We start from the raw sequence: 19,319 nt of genomic DNA, 5'->3' as shown, positions 1-19,319 counted from the left end.
GGGATGCTTACAATTACTTTCATTTTCTTTGCAGAGGCCAAACCAGAATCAACTCCTTTACCCACGGCAGTCATCGATGAGGCCAGTACACCAACCGTTTTTGAGTTCCCTGGAACTACCACACACGAACCTTCAAAGGAGGTTTCGGTAACATCTGTGTCTGGAGTTCCAACTGATTCCGCCAATGAACTTGTGATATCTGACATCACGTATGAGAGCATGAAGGTGTCGTGGGTGGTAGATCCAAATGTCTTTGAGCACTTTGTTGTGCAATACAAGCCTGCTGACAGTTCTGATAAACCACTCGAAAAAACATTGCCTGGCAAAGTTTCTACAGTTGATCTTACAGACTTGATCGATGATACTGAATATATCATCAAGCTCATTGGTTACAGGCGAGGAAAGCCTTCCAAGCCACTGGTGGCTCAAGTTAAAACAGGTACATCTTCATACGTTGTAATATATTTTCTTCATTACCTAAACAGTCCATACATTTTGAAAGAGTATGTATTATCCTTACAATTACTTTCATTTACTTGGCAGAGCCTGAACCAAAATCAACTCCTTTACCCACGGCAGTCATCCATGAGGCCATTACACCAACCGTTGTTGAGTTGCCTGAAACTACCACACACGAACCTTCAAAAGAGGTGTCAGTAACTTCTGTGTCTGGGGTTCCAACTGATTCTGCCAATGAACTTGTGATATCTGACATCACGTCTGAGAGCATGAAGGTGTCGTGGGAGGTAGATCCAAATGTCTTTGAGCGCTTTGTTGTGCAATACAAGCCTGCTGACAGTTCTGAGAAACCACTTGAAAAATCATTGCCTGGCAAAGTTTCTACAGTTGATCTTACAGACTTGATCGATGATACTGAATATATCATCAAGCTCATTGGTTTCAGACGAGGAAAGCCTTCCAAGCCACTGGTGGCTCAAGTTAAAACAGGTACATCTTCGTATGTTTTCATACTTTTTTCTACGTTACTTCAACATTCCACACGTTTTAAAAGAGTATGTGGGATGCTTACAATTACTTTAATTTACTTTGCAGAGCCCAAACCAAAATCAACTCCTTTACCCACGGCAGTCATCGATGAGGCCATTACACCAACCGTTTTTGAGTTCCATGGAGCTACCACACAAGAACCTTCAAAGGAGGTGTCAGTAACATCTGTGTCTGGGGTTCCAACTGATTCCGCCAATGAACTTGTCATTTCTGACATCACGTCTGAGAGCATGAAGGTGTCGTGGGTGGTAGATCCAAAAGTCTTTGAGCGATTCATTGTGCAATGCAAACCCATTGACAGCCAAGACAAACCATTAGAAAAGACATTGCCTGGACACATTTCTACAGTTGATTTTACAGCCCTGATCGATGACACTGAATATATCATCAAGCTCATTGGTTACAGGCGAGGAAAGCCTTCCAAGCCACTGGTGGCTCAAGTTAAAACAGGTACATCTTCATATGTTTTAATATATATTTTCTTCGTTACTTCAACATTCCACACGTTTTAAAAGAGTATGTGGGATGTTTACAATTACTTTCATTTTCTTTGCAGAGCCCAAACCAAAATCAACTCCTTTACCCACGGCAGTCATCGGTGAGGCCAGTACACCAACCGTTTTTGAGTTCCCTGGAACTACCACACACGAACCTTCAAAGGAGGTTTCAGTAACATCTGTGTCTGGGGTTCCAACTGATTCTGCCAATGAACTTGTGATATCTGACATCACGTCTGAGAGCATGAAGGTGTCGTGGGTCGTAGATCCAAATGTCTTTGAGCGCTTTGTTGTGCAATACAAGCCTGCTGACAGTTCTGATAAACCACTTGAAAAAACATTACCTGGCAAAGTTTCTACAGTTGATCTTACAGACTTGATCGATGATACTGAATATATCATCAAGCTCATTGGTTTCAGACGAGGAAAGCCTTCCAAGCCACTGGTGGCTCAAGTTAAAACAGGTACATCTTCATATGTTTTCATATATTTTCTTCATGACCTAAACAGTCCATATATTTGACAGAGTATGTATTATCCTTACAATTACTTTCATTTACTTTGCAGAGCCCAAACCAAAATCAACTCCTTTACCCACGGCAGTCATCGGTGAGGCCAGTACACCAACCGTTTTTGAGTTCCCTGGAACTACCACACACGAACCTTCAAAGGAGGTTTCAGTAACATCTGTGTCTGGGGTTCCAACTGATTCTGCCAATGAACTTGTGATATCTGACATCACGTCTGAGAGCATGAAGGTGTCGTGGGTCGTAGATCCAAATGTCTTTGAGCGCTTTGTTGTGCAATACAAGCCTGCTGACAGTTCTGAGAAACCACTTGAAAAAACATTGCCTGGCAAAGTTTCTACAGTTAATCTTACAGACTTGATCGATGATACTGAATATATCGTCAAGCTCATTGGTTTCAGACGAGGAAAGCCTTCCAAGCCACTGGTGGCTCAAGTTAAAACAGGTACATCTTCATATGTTGTAATATATTTTCTTCATTACCTAAACAGTCCATACATTTTGAAAGAGTATGTATTATCCTTACAATTACTTTCATTTACTTTGCAGAGCCTGAACCAAAATCAACTCCTTTACCCACGGCAGTCATCTATGAGGCCATTACACCAACCGTTGTTGAGTTGCCTGAAACTACCACACACGAACCTTCAAAGGAGGTGTCAGTAACTTCTGTGTCTGGAGTTCCAACTGATTCTGCCAATGAACTTGTGATATCTGACATCACGTCTGAGAGCATGAAGGTGTCGTGGGAGGTAGATCCAAATGTTTTTGAGCACTTTGTTGTGCAATACAAGCCTGCTGACAGTTCTGATAAACCACTCGAAAAAACATTGCCTGGCAAAGTTTCTACAGTTGATCTTACAGACTTGATCGATGATACTGAATATATCATCAAGCTCATTGGTTACAGACGAGGAAAGCCTTCCAAGCCACTGGTGGCTCAAGTTAAAACAGGTACATCTTCGTATGTTTTCATATTTTTTTCTTCGTTACTTCAACATTCCACACATTTTCAAAGAGTATGTGGGATGCTTACAATTACTTTCATTTTCTTTGCAGATCCCAAACCAAAATCAACTCCTTTACCCACGGCAGTCATCGATGAGGCCAGTACACCAACCGTTTTTGAGTTCCCTGGAACTACCACACACGAACCTTCAAAGGAGGTTTCAGTAACTTCTGTGTCTGGTGTTCCAACTGATTCCGCCAATGTACTTGTGATATCTGACATCACGTGTGAGAGCATGAAGGTGTCGTGGGAGGTAGATCCAAATGTCTTTGAGCGCTTTGTTGTGCAATACAAGCCTGCTGACAGTTCTGATAAACCACTTGAAAAAACATTGCCTGGCAAAGTTTCTACAGTTGATCTTACAGACTTGATCGATGACACTGAATATATCATCAAGCTCATTGGTTTCAGACGAGGAAAGGCTTCCAAGCCACTGGTGGCTCAAGTTAAAACAGGTACATCTTAATATGTTTTAATATATTTTCTTCATGACCTAAACATTCCATATATTTGATAAAGGATATTATTATCCTTACAATTACTTTCATTTACTTTGCAGAGCACAAACCAAAATCAACTCCTTTACCCACGGCAGTCATCGATGAGGCCATTACACCAACAGTTGTTGAGTTACCTGAAACTACCACACACGAACCTTCAAAGGAGGTGTCGGTAACATCTGTGTCTGGGGTTCCAACTGATTCCGCCAATGAACTTGTGATATCTGACATCACGTCTGAGAGCATGAAGGTGTCGTGGGTTGTAGATCCAAAAGTCTTTGAGCGATTCATTGTGCAATGCAAGCCCATTGACAGCCAAGAGAAACCATTAGAAAAAACCTTGCCTGGACACATTTCCACAGTTGATTTTACAGCCCTGATCGATGACACTGAATATATTATTAAGCTCATTGGTTACAGGCGAGGAAAGCCTTCCAAGCCACTGGTTGCTCAAGTTAAGACAGGTACATCTTTACATATTTCAACCTTGTTATCATTATTTGAACATACTACATATTTTAATAAGAACATGTAATATTTGCAATCGTTTTAAGTTACCTTCTAGAGCCAACCGTTGTTGAATCACCTATTCCTGCCTGTTATAAATTATTGTTTTACTGAAGTAGCTTACGTCTATATTTAATCTTTAAAATTAATCAATTTCATTAACATTAATGTTGACACCACTTTTAACTGATTTAGTTACAATCCACCTACAAGCATAAAAGGTTTTAACAGACATGAAAACGGTTTACATCTTGTTCCCATGTGGCCAGGTATAGTAAGTTTAACTTATTTTGTATTTCAGGTTTTTCATAAAATTTTTGTATTTATTTTCACTGAACGATTCAAAATATTTATATGTTATATTTTTTCGCAGGTAAAATATTTCTTACAACGACAGAGGCAGCTGAAATGGCAGAGACACAGACCATCGTTGAATCAACTGATTCGACCACGCATCTGTTTCCAGAGGAAATGTCTGGGACTTCAGCACCTGGCATTCAATTTGATTCATTATATAAGCTAATCATATCTGATGTTGCACCTGATAGACTCAGAGTTTCATGGGTGGTGCATCCAAGTGTTTTTGATTATTTCCTCATAAAAGTTGAGTCTCTGGACAATTCAACAGAACCATATGAACATATGTTTCCTGGACATATCACGACAATTTACCTCACAGATCTGAGAGAAAACACAGAGTATATAATTCAGTTCTCCGGGTCCAGAAATGGAATTCTTTCGAAACCAATAAAAGCAACGGTTATTACAGGTGATAGACCAATTGCACAAGGCAATATATTGAACATTTATTTCGTCACAATTATATAACATTTATGTTCATTTTCCAGTGCTGTATTGTGCATATGAATTAATTAAGTTTGTTTTGCAGCTTTAGGGATATCTACAGAACTGCTTGTCAAAACATCAGAAATACCAAGTGTCATTGAAGTACCTGAAGGCACGACACGTGCTCTTCCAATAGGCATTTCAGTTACCTCAGAGTCTGGGGTTCCAATCGATTCTGCCAATGCTCTTCTCATAACCGACATCACACCCGATAGCATGAAAGTGTCATGGGTGGTAGATCCGAACGTCTTTGACCGCTTTCTTGTGAGATACAAGCCTACTGACAGCTCTGAAACCCCATTAGAAACGTTTCTTGCTGGCCATATCACCTCAATAGATATTTCAGGGTTGACTGAAAACACTGAATATGAAGTCACTCTCTTAGGTTCAAGACTGAAGAAATACTCAAAGCCACTGAAAACAAAGGTTATAACAGGTGATCTTCTTACCTGTACTTTAAATGTATCTTCGGCATTATTTTCTGGAACAAAACAACAATTCCGTTCACGTGCTCCAAAGCTGTATTCTCTTGTTACCAAATCTAAATAGATAGACATATTTTTAGACACGTCTTAATACCTTTGGGTGACAAATAGCACGTGTAATTGCATTCGTCGTAAGAAAGTTACTTTTTCTCATGCAGTTTTTTTCTGAATTGTAATTTCAGTCTTAAATGCAGATAATCTACTAAATTATCTAGCCATACATAACAATGTAATATTTGTATCTACTCAAACATCGTTAACTATTTTACCCCGTTTTAAATGCCTATAGTATAAAAAAAAATCATCAATAAACTTGCAATTTTATTATAATGGTATAATATACATACAACATTCTGGAATTATTTTTTTTGTTTTTGCAGAGCACAAATTGTTGGCAACTGTAACCACCACGGTGTTAGATAAAGGAACAAAAACGCCAACCATCATTGAAACAAGTGGAACTACTATTCACCTACCATCAAGGAATATATCAGTGGCGTCAGTGTCTGGGGTTCCAATTGATTCTGCGGATGAACTTGTCATTTCTGACATCACGCCCATGAGCTTTAAAGTGTCATGGGTGGTAGACCCTGCAATCTTTGATCATTTTGTTTTGGAAGTCCAATCAAAGGATATTTATCTGAAACCATTTAAAGAAACCTTTCCTGGAGATGTCATATCTGTGGCGTTGACAGGCTTAAGAGGAAATACAGAGTATGTTGTTATTCTCATTGGCTCGAGAAAAGGAATATTTTCAAAACCACTGGAAGTTAAAGTTACCACAGGTAAATTATTTCGTCTTCAAATTATGAGTGCATTCATATTTTCAAATTTTATGAAGAAAAATGTGTTCACTAAACGTATAAAATATGAGTATTGTAATCTATTTTCAGATCTGCAAATGGCGATAGCCTCTGAAAAAACATTTGAAGATACACAAAAACCAACTGTAGCAGCTTATGAAATGTCTAGTTCTACAATGCAACTGCCACCAATGAACATTTCGGTCACATCCGTTTTTGGAGTCCCAATTGATTCTGCCAATGAATTAATTATATATGACATCACATCCTACAGCATTAAAGTGCTATGGGTGGTAGATCCAACATTTTTTGACTATTTCCTTGTACAATGCAAGCCGGCTGAGGAGAATAAAATAACATTAGAAAAGATGGTGCCTGGTAATGAATCGACAGTTGAATTCATGAACTTGGAAGACAACACTCAATATATATTACAACTTATTGGTTCCAAAGGAGGAACTGTTTCTAACCCATTAATTGCTACATTTATCACAGGTACTATGTTCTCCCACAAACTATTCCCATTACTAGAATATAACATTTACATTGAATGTTATGTTACCATTGACATTTGCAAAATGTATGAACGTCAAATCAATACTTAAGTCAATTCAAAGGTAACCAAAATAATGTGTATGCTAAATTGTAAAATAATCAAAGGATATATTTTATGCTGCTTTTCTAACATGACCATTTTTAGAAGAGCGGCAAATTTTCAGAGCATTTCCAAAAAATGAAAGTTTAATTTTAAAATATATTTTTCTCAGAATACTTTGGCTATATCTGTAATAGTGCAATCAATATTACAGTTCCTTAAATGAAAATTACTTAATTAAAGTTATTTTAATCACTGAAACTATAATTTGTTCACGTACTTACTTTGTTCACAGATTCGAAAATCGTAACACCCACAAAATTGCATGAGAAAAGCTGTGAAGAAACTGGTACAACCACTGAATTGCCTCAAAAGAAAATTGTGGTGACATCACTATCTGGGGTTCCAATTGATTCTGCAGATGAGCTGATCATATCTGACATCTCGCCCGATAGCTTCAAAGTTTCATGGGTAGTAGACCCTGAAGTCTTTGATGAGTTTATTTTGGAAGTTGAATCTCCAGACTCTACGATTATTCCTCTAAAGGAAACTGTTCCAAGACGTGTTACATCCGTTGTGCTTACAGCTTTGAAAGAAAACACAGATTATGTTGTGAGACTTATTGGCTCCATGAAAGGAAAGTTATCTAAGCCACTGACAGCTAAAGTGACCACAGGTACTGTACTGTTATCTCTCTCTGGTTTGATTGATTGAATGTTTTGTGCTCGTGAGGGATTATGTTCAAAACTAAAAAGTCAAATTTTTTATGAATTGCTTTCACTCTATTTACAGATTCCAAAATCATTATAACTGTAACGCCTACAAAATTGTATGATGAAACATCGAGTTTGCCATATGAAGTAGCTGGCACAACCACTCATATGCCGACAAAGGAGGTCTTGGTGACATCAGTGTCTGGAGTTCCAACTGATTCTGCCGATGAACTTGTAATTTCTGACATCACTACCAATAGCATGCAAGTGTCATGGGTGGTAGATCCAAAAGTCTTTGACCGCTTCATTGTGCAATACAAGCCCACTGACAGCCCTGAAAACCCATTGGAGAAAACTTTACCTGGTCATCTATCAACAGTTGATCTTACAGAATTGACTGAAAATACAGAATACACCATCATGTTGATTGGCTATAGGTGGAAAAAACCCTCTAAGCCACTGGTTGCTCAGGTTACGACAGGTAAATTTACACAATCTTTTCTAATGAATTAAGTAAACATTGTACTGAAAACACATTTTGTTATCAAGCACAATCAGGTTCAATTAGGAGAAACTCGCGTTTGCTTTCTAACCATTAATTTCCAATGTTTCTTTTCCAGAGTCCAAAATTGTACCAACTATTGTTCCCACACTATTTGTTGAAGGAACAGGAACACCAACAATTGTTGAAACACCATTACCTACCACACGCTTACCTAGAAAGGAGGTTTCAGTGACATCAGTGTCTGGAGTTCCAACTGATTCTGCAGATGAACTGGTCATATCTGACATCAAGCCCGATAGCTTTAAAGTTTCATGGGTAGTAGACCCTGAAGTGTTTGATGAGTTTGTTTTGGAAGTTGAATCTCCAGACTCCACAATTATTCCTCTAAAGGAAACTGTTCCTGGAGATATTACATCCGTTGACCTCACAGATTTGAAAGAAAATACGGAATATGTTGTAAGGCTTATTGGCTCCAGAAAAGGAAAGTTGTCCAGGCCCCTGACAGCTAAAGTTACCACAGGTACTGTCCTGTCATTTCTCTGTGGCTTGATTGGCTGAATGTTTTGTGCTCACGGGGGGTTCTGTTCAATAGTACATTTGAAGCTCAATCTCCATTTTTTTATTAATTAATTTCACTTTATTCACAGATTTCAAAATCACTACAACTGTAACGCCTACAAAATTATATTACGAAACATCGAGCTTGCCATATGAAGTAGCTGGCACAACCACTCAAGTGCCTACAAAGGAGGTCGTGGTGACATCAGTGTCTGGAGTTCCAACTGATTCTGCCGATGAACTTGTAATTTCTGACATCACTACCAATAGCATGCAAGTGTCATGGGTGGTAGATCCAAAAGTCTTTGACCACTTCATTGTGCAATACAAGCCCACTGACAGCCCTGAAAAAGCATTGGAGAAAACTTTACCTGGTCATCTATCAACAGTTGACCTTACAGAATTGACTGAAAATACAGAATACACAGTCAAATTGATTGGATACAGAAAGAAAAAGCCCTCTAAGCCACTGGTTGCTCAGGTTACGACAGGTACATTTACACAACTTTTACACTGAACTAAGCAAACATTGTATTGAATACACATTTTGTTTTCATACATAATCAGGTTTTATTACGGGATGCTGGCGTTTGCTTTCTAACCATTAATTTCCAATGTTTCTTTTCCAGAGTTCAAAATTGTACCAACTATTGTACCCACACTATTTGTTGAAGGAACAGGAACACCAACAATTGTTGAAACACCATTACCTACCACACGCTTACCTCCAAAGGAGGTTTCAGTGACATCAGTGTCTGGAGTTCCAACTGATTCTGCAGAGAAGCTGGTCATATCTGACATCACGCCCGATAGCTTTAAAGTTTCATGGGTAGTAGACCCTGAAGACTTTGATGAGTTTATTTTGGAAGTTGAATCACCAGACTCTACAATTATTCCTCTAAAGGAAACTCTTCCTGGAGATATTGTATCCGTTGACCTCACAGATTTGAAAGAAAATACGGAATATGTTGTAAGGCTTATTGGCTCCAGAAAAGGAAAGTTTTCCAGGCCCCTGACAGCTAAAGTTACCACAGGTACGGTGCTGTTATTTCTCTGTGGCTTGATTGGCTGAATGTTTGTGCTGACGGGGGGTTCTGTTCAATACCACATATGAAGCTCAAGCTCCATTTTTTATTAATTAATTTCACTTTATTCACAGATTTCAAAATCATTACAACTGTAACGCCTACAAAATTATATGACGAAACATCGAGTTTGCCATATGAAGTAGCTGCCACAACCACTCAAGTGCCTACAAAGGAGGTCTTGGTGACATCAGTGTCTGGAGTTCCAACTGATTCTGCCGATGAACTTGTAATTTCTGACATCACTACCAATAGCATGATAGTGTCATGGGTGGTAGATCCAAAAGCCTTTGACCGCTTCATTGTACAATACAAGCCGACTGACAGCCCTGAAAACCCATTGGAGAAAACTTTACCTGGTCATCTATCAACAGTTGATCTTACAGAATTGACTGAAAATACAGAATACACCATCATGTTGATTGGCTATAGGTGGAAAAAACCCTCTAAGCCACTGGTTGCGCAGGTTACGACAGGTACATTTACACAATCTTTTACACTGAGTTAAGCAAACATTGTACTGAAAACACATTTTGTTTTCAAACAAAATCAGGTTCAATTAGGAGAAACTCGCGTTTGCTTTCTAACCATTAATTTCCAATATTTCTTTTCCAGAGTCCAAAATTGTACCAACTATTGTTCCCACACTATTTGTTGAAGGAACAGGAACACCAACAATTGTTGAAACACCATTACCTACCACACGCTTACCTCCAAAGGAGGTCTTGGTGACATCAGTGTCTGGAGTTCCAACTGATTCTGCCGATGAACTTGTCATTTCCGACATCACTACCAATAGCATGAAAGTGTCATGGGTGGTCGATCCAAAAGTCTTTGACCGCTTCATTGTGCAATACAAGCCCACTGACAGCCCTGAAAAAGCATTGGAGAAAACTTTACCTGGTCATCTATCAACAGTTGATCTTACAGAATTGACTGAAAATGCAGAATACACAGTCAAATTGACTGGCTACAGAAAGAAAAAGCCCTCTAAGCCACTGGTAGCTCAGGTTACGACAGGTACATGTACACAACTTTTACACTGAATTAAGCAAACATTGTATTGAATACACATTTTTTTTCATACATAATCAGGTTTTCTTACGGGATGCTGCCGTTTGCTTTCTAACCATTAATTTCCAATGTTTCTTTTCCAGAGTCCAAAATTGAACCAACTATTGTTCCAACACTATTTGTTGAAGGAACAGGAACACCAACAATTGTTGAAACACCATTACCTACCACACGCTTACCTAGAAAGGAGGTTTCAGTGACATCAGTGTCTGGAGTTCCAACTGATTCTGCAGATGAACTGGTCATATCTGACATCAAGCCCGATAGCTTTAAAGTTTCATGGGTAGTAGACCCTGAAGTCTTTGATGAGTTTGTTTTGGAAGTTGAATCTCCAGACTCTACAATTATTCCTCTAAAGGAAACTGTTCCTGGAGATATTACATCCGTTGACCTCACAGATTTGAAAGAAAATACGGAATATGTTGTAAGGCTTATTGGCTCCAGAAAAGGAAAGTTGTCCAGGCCCCTGACAGCTAAAGTTACCACAGGTACTGTCCTGTCATTTCTCTGTGGCTTGATTGGCTGAATGTTTTGTGCTCACGGGGGGTTCTGTTCAATAGTACATTTGAAGCTCAATCTCCATTTTTTTATTAATTAATTTCACTTTATTCACAGATTTCAAAATCACTACAACTGTAACTCCTACAAAATTATATTACGAAACATCGAGCTTGCCATATGAAGAAGCTGGCACAACCACTCAAGTGCCTACAAAGGAGGTCGTGGTGACATCAGTGTCTGGAGTTCCAACTGATTCTGCCGATGAACTTGTAATTTCTGACATCACTACCAATAGCATGCAAGTGTCATGGGTGGTAGATCCAAAAGTCTTTGACCACTTCATTGTGCAATACAAGCCCACTGACAGCCCTGAAAAAGCATTGGAGAAAACTTTACCTGGTCATCTATCAACAGTTGACCTTACAGAATTGACTGAAAATACAGAATACACAGTCAAATTGATTGGATACAGAAAGAAAAAGCCCTCTAAGCCACTGGTTGCTCAGGTTACGACAGGTACATTTACACAACTTTTACACTGAATTAAGCAAACATTGTATTGAATACACATTTTGTTTTCATACATAATCAGGTTTTATTACGGGATGCTGGCGTTTGCTTTCTAACCATTAATTTCCAATGTTTCTTTTCCAGAGTTCAAAATTGTACCAACTATTGTACCCACACTATTTGTTGAAGGAACAGGAACACCAACAATTGTTGAAACACCATTACCTACCACACGCTTACCTCCAAAGGAGGTTTCAGTGACATCAGTGTCTGGAGTTCCAACTGATTCTGCAGATAAGCTGGTCATATCTGACATCACGCCCGATAGCTTTAAAGTTTCATGGGTAGTAGACCCTGAAGACTTTGATGAGTTTATTTTGGAAGTTGAATCACCAGACTCTACAATTATTCCTCTAAAGGAAACTCTTCCTGGAGCTATTATATCCGTTGACCTCACAGATTTGAAAGAAAATACGGAATATGTTGTAAGGCTTATTGGCTCCAGAAAAGGAAAGTTTTCCAGGCCCCTAACAGCTAAAGTTACCACAGGTACGGTGCTGTTATTTCTCTGTGGCTTGATTGGCTGAATGTTTGTGCTGACAGGGGGTTCTGTTCAATACCACACATGAAGCTCAAGCTCCATTTTTTTATTAATTAATTTCACTTCATTCACAGATTTCAAAATCATTACAACTGTAACGCCTACAAAATTATATGACGAAACATCGAGTTTGCCATATGAAGTAGCTGCCACAACCACTCAAGTGCCTACAAAGGAGGTCTTGGTGACATCAGTGTCTGGAGTTCCAACTGATTCTGCCGATGAACTTGTAATTTCTGACATCACTACCAATAGCATGATAGTGTCATGGGTGGTAGATCCAAAAGCCTTTGACCGCTTCATTGTACAATACAAGCCGACTGACAGCCCTGAAAACCCATTGGAGAAAACTTTACCTGGTCATCTATCAACAGTTGATCTTACAGAATTGACTGAAAATACAGAATACACCATCATGTTGATTGGCTATAGGTGGAAAAAACCCTCTAAGCCACTGGTTGCTCAGGTTACGACAGGTACATTTACACAATCTTTTACACTGAATTAAGCAAACATTGTACTGAAAACACATTTTGTTTTCAAACAAAATCAGGTTCAATTAGGAGAAACTCGCGTTTGCTTTCTAACCATTAATTTCCAATGTTTCTTTTCCAGAGTCCAAAATTGTACCAACTATTGTTCCCACACTATTTGTTGAAGGAACAGGAACACCAACAATTGTTGAAACACCATTACCTACCACACGCTTACCTCCAAAGGAGGTCTTGGTGACATCAGTGTCTGGAGTTCCAACTGATTCTGCCGATGAACTTGTCATTTCCGACATCACTACCAATAGCATGAAAGTGTCATGGGTGGTCGATCCAAAAGTCTTTGACCGCTTCATTGTGCAATACAAGCCCACTGACAGCCCTGAAAAAGCATTGGAGAAAACTTTACCTGGTCATCTATCAACAGTTGATCTTACAGAATTGACTGAAAATGCAGAATACACAGTCAAATTGACTGGCTACAGAAAGAAAAAGCCCTCTAAGCCACTGGTAGCTCAGGTTACGACAGGTACATGTACACAACTTTTACACTGAATTAAGCAAACATTGTATTGAATACACATTTTGTTTTCATACATAATCAGGTTTTCTTACGGGATGCTGCCGTTTGCTTTCTAACCATTAATTTCCAATGTTTCTTTTCCAGAGTCCAAAATTGTACCAACTATTGTTCCAACACTATTTGTTGAAGGAACAGGAACACCAACAATTGTTGAAACACCATTACCTTCCACACGCTTACCTAGAAAGGAGGTTTCAGTGACATCAGTCTCTGGAGTTCCAACTGATTCTGCAGATGAACTGGTCATATCTGACATCAAGCCCGATAGCTTTAAAGTTTCATGGATAGTAGACCCTGAAGTCTTTGATGAGTTTGTTTTGGAAGTAGAATCTCCAGACTCTACAATTATTCCTCTAAAGGAAACTGTTCCTGGAGATATTACATCCGTTGACCTCACTGATTTGAAAGAAAATACGGAATATGTTGTAAGGCTTATTGGCTCCAGAAAAGGAAAGTTGTCCAGGCCCCTAACAGCTAAAGTTACCACAGGTAACTGTCCTGTTATTTCTCTGTGGCTTGATTGGCTGAATGTTTTGTGCTCACGGGGGGTTCTGTTGAATAGCACATTTGAAGCTCAATCTCCATTTTTTTATTCATTAATTTCACTTTATTCACAGATTTCAAAATCCCTACAACTGTAACGCCTACAAAATTATATGATGATACATCGAGCTTTCCATATGAAGTAGCTGGCACAACCACTCAAGTGCCTACAAAGGAGGTCGTGGTGACATCAGTGTCTGGAGTTCCAACTGATTCTGCCGATGAACTTGTAATTTCTGACATCACTACCAATAGCATGCAAGTGTCATGGGTGGTAGATCCAAAAGTCTTTGACCGCTTCATTGTGCAATACAAGCCCACTGACAGCCCTGAAAAAGCATTGGAGAAAACTTTACCTGGTCATCTATCAACAGTTGATCTTACAGAATTGACTGAAAATACAGAATACACAGTCAAATTGATTGGATACAGAAAGAAAAAGCCCTCAAAGCTACTGGTTGCTCAGGTTACGACAGGTACATTTACACAACTTTTGCACTGAATTAAGCAAACATTGTATTGAATACACATTTTGTTTTCATACATAATCAGGATTTCTTACGGGATGCTGGCGTTTGCTTTCTAACCATTAATTTCCAATGTTTCTTTTCCAGAGTCCAAAATTGTACCAACTATTGTTCCCACACTATTTGTTGAAGGAACAGGAACACCAACAATTGTTGAAACACCATTACCTACCACACGCTTACCTCCAAAGGAGGTTTCAGTGACATCAGTCTCTGGAGTTCCAACTGATTCTGCAGATGAACTGGTCATATCTGACATCAAGCCCGATAGCTTTAAAGTTTCATGGATAGTAGACCCTGACGTCTTTGATGAGTTTGTTTTGGAAGTAGAATCTCCAGACTCTACAATTATTCCTCTAAAGGAAACTGTTCCTGGAGATATTACGTCCGTTGACCTCACAGATTTGAAAGAAAATACAGAATATGTTGTAAGGCTTATTGGCTCCAGAAAAGGAAAGTTGTCCAGGCCCTTGACAGCTAAAGTTACCACAGGTACTGTCCTGTTACTTCTCTGTGGCTTGATTGGCTGAATGTTTTGTGCTCACGGGGGGTTCTGTTCAATAGCACATTTGAAGCTCAATCTCCATTTTTTTATTCATTAATTTCACTTTATTCACAGATTTCAAAATCCCTACAACTGTAACGCCTACAAAATTATTTGATGATACATCGAGCTTTCCATATGAAGTAGCTGGCACAACCACTCAAGTGCCTACAAAGGAGGTCGTGGTGACATCAGTGTCTGGAGTTCCAACTGATTCTGCCGATGAACTTGTAATTTCTGACATCACTACCAATAGCATGCAAGTGTCATGGGTGGTAGATCCAAAAGTCTTTGACCGCTTCATTGTGCAATACAAGCCCACTGACAGCCCTGAAAAAGCATTGGAGAAAACTTTACCTGGTCATCTATCAACAGTTGATCTTACAGAATTGACTGAAAATACAGAATACACAGTCAAATTGATTGGATACAGAAAGAAAAAGCCCTCAAAGCCACTGGTTGCTCAGGTTACGACAGGTACATTTACACAACTTTTGCACTGAATTAAGCAAACATTGTATTGAATACACATTTTGTTTTCATACATAATCAGGATTTCTTACGGGATGCTGGCGTTTGCTTTCTAACCATTAATTTCCAATGTTTCTTTTCCAGAGTCCAAAATTGTACCAACTATTGTTCCCACACTATTTGTTGAAGGAACAGGAACACCAACAATTGTTGAAACACCATTACCTACCACACGCTTACCTCCAAAGGAGGTTTCAGTGACATCAGTCTCTGGAGTTCCAACTGATTCTGCAGATGAACTGGTCATATCTGACATCAAGCCCGATAGCTTTAAAGTTTCATGGATAGTAGACCCTGACGTCTTTGATGAGTTTGTTTTGGAAGTAGAATCTCCAGACTCTACAATTATTCCTCTAAAGGAAACTGTTCCTGGAGATATTACGTCCGTTGACCTCACAGATTTGAAAGAAAATACAGAATATGTTGTAAGGCTTATTGGCTCCAGAAAAGCAAAGTTGTCCAGGCCCTTGACAGCTAAAGTTACCACAGGTACTGTCCTGTTACTTCTCTGTGGCTTGATTGGCTGAATGTTTTGTGCTCACGGGGGGTTCTGTTCAATAGCACATTTGAAGCTCAATCTCCATTTTTTTATTCATTAATTTCACTTTATTCACAGATTTCAAAATCCCTACAACTGTAACGCCTACAAAATTATATGATGATACATCGAGCTTTCCATATGAAGTAGCTGGCACAACCACTCAAGTGCCTACAAAGGAGGTCGTGGTGACATCAGTGTCTGGAGTTCCAACTGATTCTGCCGATGAACTTGTAATTTCTGACATCACTACCAATAGCATGCAAGTGTCATGGGTGGTAGATCCAAAAGTCTTTGACCGCTTCATTGTGCAATACAAGCCCACTGACAGCCCTGAAAAAGCATTGGAGAAAACTTTACCTGGTCATCTATCAACAGTTGATCTTACAGAATTGACTGAAAATACAGAATACACGGTCAAATTGATTGGATACAGAAAGAAAAAGCCCTCAAAGCCACTGGTTGCTCAGGTTATGACAGGTACATTTACACAATTTTTGCACTGAATTAAGCAAACATTGTATTGAATACACATTTTGTTTTCATACATAATCAGGTTTTCTTACGGTATGCTGGCGTTTGCTTTCTAACCATTAATTTCCAATGTTTCTTTTCCAGAGTCCAAAATTGTACCAACTATTGTTCCCACACTATTTGTTGAAGGAACAGGAACACCAACAATTGTTGAAACACCATTACCTACCACACGCTTACCTCCAAAGGAGGTTTCAGTGACATCAGTCTCTGGAGTTCCAACTGATTCTGCAGATGAACTGGTCATATCTGACATCAAGCCCGATAGCTTTAAAGTTTCATGGATAGTAGACCCTGAAGTCTTTGATGAATTTGTTTTGGAAGTAGAATCTCCAGACTCTACAATTATTCCTCTAAAGGAAACTGTTCCTGGAGATATTACGTCCGTTGACCTCACAGATTTGAAAGAAAATACGGAATATGTTGTAAGGCTTATTGGCTCCAGGAAAGGAAAGTTGTCCAGGCCCCTGACAGCTAAAGTTACCACAGGTACTGTCCTGTTACTTCTCTGTGGCTTGATTGGCTGAATGTTTTGTGCTCAGGAGGGGTTCTGTTCAATAGCACATTTGAAGCTCAATCTCCATGTTTTTATTTATTAATTTCACTTTATTCACAGATTTCAAAATCCCTGCAACTGTAACGCCTACAAAATTGTATGACGAAACATCGAGCTTGCCATATGAAGTAGCTGGCACAACCACTCAAGTGCCTACAAAGGAGGTCTTGGTGACATCAGTGTCTGGAGTTCCAACTGATTCTGCGGAAGAACTTGTTATTTCCGACATCACTACCAATAGCATGCAAGTGTCATGGGTGGTAGATCCAAAAGTCTTTGACCGCTTCATTGTGCAATACAAGTCCACTGACAGCCCTGAAAAAGCATTGGAGAAAACTTTACCTGGTCATCTATCAACAGTTGATCTTACAGAATTGACTGAAAATACAGAATACACGGTCAAATTGATTGGATACAGAAAGAAAAAGCCCTCAAAGCCACTGGTTGCTCAGGTTACGACAGGTACATTTACACAACTTTTGCACTGAATTAAGCAAACATTGTATTGAATACACATTTTGTTTTCATACATAATCAGGTTTTCTTACGGGATGCTGGCGTTTGCTTTCTAACCATTAATTTCCAATGTTTCTTTTCCAGAGTCCAAAATTGTACCAACTATTGTTCCCACACTATTTGTTGAAGGAACACCAACAATTGTTGAAACACCATTACCTACCACACGCTTACCTCCAAAGGAGGTTTCAGTGACATCAGTCTCTGGAGTTCCAACTGATTCTGCAGATGAACTGGTCATATCTGACATCAAGCCCGATAGCTTTAAAGTTTCATGGATAGTAGACCCTGAAGTCTTTGATGAGTTTGTTTTGGAAGTAGAATCTCCAGACTCTACAATTATTCCTCTAAAGGAAACTGTTCCTGGAGATATTACGTCCGTTGACCTCACAGATTTGAAAGAAAATACGGAATATGTTGTAAGGCTTATTGGCTCCAGAAAAGGAAAGTTGTCCAGGCCCCTGACAGCTAAAGTTACCACAGGTACTGTCCTGTTACTTCTCTGTGGCTTGATTGGCTGAATGTTTTGTGCTCAGGGGGGGTTCTGTTCAATAGCACATTTCAAGCTCAATCTCCATTTTTTTATTCATTAATTTCACTTTATTCACAGATTTCAAAATCCCTGCAACTGTAACGCCTACAAAATTGTATGACGAAACATCGAGCTTGCCATATGAAGTAGCTGGCACAACCACTCAAGTGCCTACAAAGGAGGTCTTGGTGACATCAGTGTCTGGAGTTCCAACTGATTCTGCGGAAGAACTTGTTATTTCCGACATCACTACCAATAGCATGCAAGTGTCATGGGTGGTAGATCCAAAAGTCTTTGACCGCTTCATTGTGCAATACAAGCCCACTGACAGCCCTGAAAAAGCATTGGAGAAAACTTTACCTGGTCATCTATCAACAGTTGATCTTACAGAATTGACTGAAAATACAGAATACACGGTCAAATTGATTGGATACAGAAAGAAAAAGCCCTCAAAGCCACTGGTTGCTCAGGTTACGACAGGTACATTTACACAACTTTTGCACTGAATTAAGCAAACATTGTATTGAATACACATTTTGTTTTCATACATAATCAGGTTTTCTTACGGTATGCTGGCGTTTGCTTTCTAACCATTAATTTCCAATGTTTCTTTTCCAGAGTCCAAAATTGTACCAACTATTGTTCCCACACTATTTGTTGAAGGAACAGGAACACCAACAATTGTTGAAACACCATTACCTACCACACGCTTACCTCCAAAGGAGGTTTCAGTGACATCAGTCTCTGGAGTTCCAACTGATTCTGCAGATGAACTGGTCATATCTGACATCAAGCCCGATAGCTTTAAAGTTTCATGGATAGTAGACCCTGAAGTCTTTGATGAATTTGTTTTGGAAGTAGAATCTCCAGACTCTACAATTATTCCTCTAAAGGAAACTGTTCCTGGAGATATTACGTCCGTTGACCTCACAGATTTGAAAGAAAATACGGAATATGTTGTAAGGCTTATTGGCTCCAGGAAAGGAAAGTTGTCCAGGCCCCTGACAGCTAAAGTTACCACAGGTACTGTCCTGTTACTTCTCTGTGGCTTGATTGGCTGAATGTTTTGTGCTCAGGAGGGGTTCTGTTCAATAGCACAT

The 19,319-nt window shown here is 39.2% G+C and overlaps 1 protein-coding gene and 1 long non-coding RNA gene across 2 annotated transcripts in view; both read left to right on the top strand.

Annotated features, from left to right (window-relative positions):
- LOC116953249 (tenascin-X-like) overlaps positions 1-19,319 on the top strand; it is a 115,451-nt gene that overhangs the window by 45,858 nt on the left and 50,274 nt on the right. The window lies entirely within an intron of this gene.
- LOC142931195 (uncharacterized) overlaps positions 1-19,319 on the top strand; it is a 51,054-nt gene that overhangs the window by 17,777 nt on the left and 13,958 nt on the right. The window contains exons 2-18 of the long non-coding RNA XR_012947184.1: positions 35-3,496; positions 3,601-4,005; positions 4,422-4,817; positions 4,938-5,330; positions 5,760-6,164; positions 6,273-6,677; positions 7,073-7,453; positions 7,570-7,971; positions 8,111-8,515; positions 8,643-9,044; positions 9,183-10,114; positions 10,254-10,658; positions 10,796-11,200; positions 11,328-11,729; positions 11,868-13,344; positions 13,483-13,887; positions 14,016-19,242. This is a non-coding gene — a long non-coding RNA (uncharacterized LOC142931195). The remainder of the gene's footprint in view (positions 1-34; positions 3,497-3,600; positions 4,006-4,421; positions 4,818-4,937; positions 5,331-5,759; positions 6,165-6,272; positions 6,678-7,072; positions 7,454-7,569; positions 7,972-8,110; positions 8,516-8,642; positions 9,045-9,182; positions 10,115-10,253; positions 10,659-10,795; positions 11,201-11,327; positions 11,730-11,867; positions 13,345-13,482; positions 13,888-14,015; positions 19,243-19,319) is intronic.

The sequence above is a fragment of the Petromyzon marinus genome, chromosome 50 (assembly GCF_048934315.1).
Source record: "Petromyzon marinus isolate PM22_M1 ecotype Great Lakes invasive population chromosome 50, UKy_Petmar_22M1.pri1.0, whole genome shotgun sequence".
Taxonomy (NCBI): Eukaryota; Metazoa; Chordata; class Hyperoartia; order Petromyzontiformes; family Petromyzontidae; genus Petromyzon; species Petromyzon marinus.
The sequence above is the reverse complement of the archived record's forward strand: the minus strand, read 5'-3'. Positions and strand labels throughout refer to the sequence as shown.